The sequence below is a fragment of the Triticum dicoccoides genome, chromosome 5A (assembly GCF_002162155.2).
Source record: "Triticum dicoccoides isolate Atlit2015 ecotype Zavitan chromosome 5A, WEW_v2.0, whole genome shotgun sequence".
Classification (NCBI taxonomy): Eukaryota; Viridiplantae; Streptophyta; class Magnoliopsida; order Poales; family Poaceae; genus Triticum; species Triticum dicoccoides.
Window position 1 is genome coordinate 655,132,751 of NC_041388.1, and position 2,691 is coordinate 655,135,441.

The following is a 2,691-nucleotide window of genomic DNA, read 5'->3' on the forward strand; positions in this document are numbered from 1 at the left end:
GGGCCGGCCCTGCATAGGTGGCGCCGGGGATGAGGCCGGGGGTGAGCTCCCACTAGGTTCCATCGCTGCTCTTGAAGCCCTCCCAGTAGAGGTTGTCGGCGCGGGTGGCGAGCGTGAGCCCGGTGCTGGCCGGCGATGTCTTGAGCACGATGTGGAACCATCGGCTCGGCGGGACCTTGGGCTCGATCGGCGGCAGCACGGGACGGTTGTGGGAGAAGTGGCCGGGGTTGCCGAGCTTGTTGCGGATGCCAGTGATGAAGGTGACGTAGTCGGCGGAGCTGCTCTGGACGTTGAACGTCGCGGTGAAGAGCGGCCTGTCCACGTTCTTCGCTATCTTTGCCGCCATGTATATGAAGCTAAGATGAGACTGGCTATTAAGGGAGAGGGGGTGAGATATGGAAGAGGATGAACGAGCTGGAGATGTATTTATAAGCGATCGACAGGTCCATCATGTTAAACAATAGGCTTGTATATGTGTACGTGCCATAAATGTAACTTTTACGTGATGTGTGTGCGTGTGTTCATGTGTTGTACAAGGCAGGTTGTCAGAGGCGATCCTTATCTTTGTATAGCTTGGCTTAGGTGATCCTTATCTCAGTATGTACCTTATACGTGATGTGTGTGCGTGTGTTTATGTGGTTGAGTTGGTTAGGTGGACAGTGGTATCCCCAACCCATCAGGATTCAAATCCTGGTGCTCGCGTTATCGTGTATATGAGCGCTTGTGTTTGTACTGATGCTAAAAAAAAGTACTAACTAACCTGCCGCGCGCCAATTGTAATCCTATTGATCTATATACACGCACGCGCCCTTGCCTAGAGGTATACGCTTCCACGCCTTCAATTTTACGCATGCTTGCTTTGCTAGCTAGCTAGTCCAAAGGAGGTGCAGCACTGCACGGCTGCGCAGGTCATATCGTTCTGGGAGGGAGACGGCATGTTTTTCTTCCGGGGATTAGCAAGTCGATGATCCCTTTCTTTGTGCCGAAGATCAGTTCATCACACTTTCTCAGCTTTGGAATGGGTCGCAGCATCACGCGATCCTTCTACCGAGAGAGTCCGCTGGCCAAATCATGTCTGCTAACTTGAATAAGAAATCTGCGGATGTCCTGTCACTATTTACTGATGCAGGGATCACTTCTGTCTTTTGACTTTTGGGGACATGTTACTCGTGATCAAAGGCGCTTGAAAGTTCTTTCCTGAGCACGAGCTAACATGCATCCTTTCGCTACATTTTTTTTCTTAAAGAAACATGCATTGATGTGTGTTTTACATGTGTGCAAACTTTTGTGATGAAATGACATTTATGGTGTCTGGAGAAAAAAATGATGCTCCGAAAACAATCTTTTGAAGCAGCGATTTTCCCTTTTTTGCCCCGACCTCCACAAATGTCGTTCAATCGGTAAATCTTGCACGCATGTGAAAACACATTAATATTTGTTGCAAAAAAAAGCATATTTTATTTTCATGCAATTTTTAGTAACTTTTTTAGATTTTACTGTAGCAATCAATGAAACACCACCAAAAGCCATTCACAAACCCTAGCCTCTGTCATTTCCCATCTCATCTCCATCACTATCACTTCCATCACCACTGCCGACATTCTTCCCCTAAATAGCCATACTTGTAATCGGTGCATCGTAATCAGCAACATTGTAAGACAATTTATCAATCAATCATACGTATCTTTATGTCCTCTAAAATATTTTTTCCTTGTGATCCGATCCCAATGTTTGATTAATTTTTTAAGGCAATGGGATGAAGCATGACCTTGCAATCCTATCTATTTGTGCACGATATCGTTGGATGACTTTAGTTAATTGATGTTATTTGTACATGTTATTCGCAACGAAGTTGTCTTTTGTCTTCTTCTCGTTCTAGGGCCCCGTAGGTACCTGGGATCTCGTAGATTGGTCTAGGAGATGTTGTTATTCTCGTAGATCGGTCTTTTGTCTTCTTCTCATTCTTCTCGTTGTGCATATATATATGCATGAAGGATGTCGGGCCGCTCAAATGCTTCATCCTCTCCTCCTCTACCCAACATCGATGACATTTCGGTGTTGAGGAGGAAGTATTTCATCGCACATGTGGATTTTGCTTGATTCCTTGGATTCTCTCCTTGGGGAAAAGTAGGTGAAGGCTTTGCAAAGATGCAGATTAATCGGGCATGATAACCCTTTGCTTATTCCTCAGTTTATTTTGATACTAAGCATTAGAAGGATTTTCTTTTGGTTGTTACGCTGCTCTGCTAGGGGTTAGAAGCTTTTCATTTTAGGTCAGTACTGCTATGCACCATTTAAAATGCTCATAAGTGTATGCCTGTAGCTAGCTTTCACATGCTTTTGTTTGGCAAATGTAGCAACGATACATCATGTACTCCTATGTCCTGGCATATAAATGCGAGAAGAAACTCAGGCACACCCTACGGAATTAGGACCAGTCGCCCATGTTCATCGAATTGATTTACACTCTTCTGTATGGTCATTGTTTAGCTTGGACCGAAAGATTTATCACTTGGAAACATTATGTTTGAACAATATAACATCATTTGATCAATGTCTTGTACATTTTTTTATGGTGTTGTAGCAACATAGACTCCTCCTCACTATATAAACAATGTTTCACCTGATCTCCAATCTTTGTGATCCCGTAGCATAGCACGGACATTTTACTAGTTTTTGCTTACTTGCCAG

General features: G+C 44.3%; 1 pseudogene; it reads right to left on the reverse strand.

Moving 5' to 3' along the window:
• Positions 1-346, reverse strand: part of LOC119298292 — a 2,254-nt pseudogene extending 1,908 nt beyond the window's left edge.
• Positions 347-2,691: the final 2,345 nt, after the last annotated feature.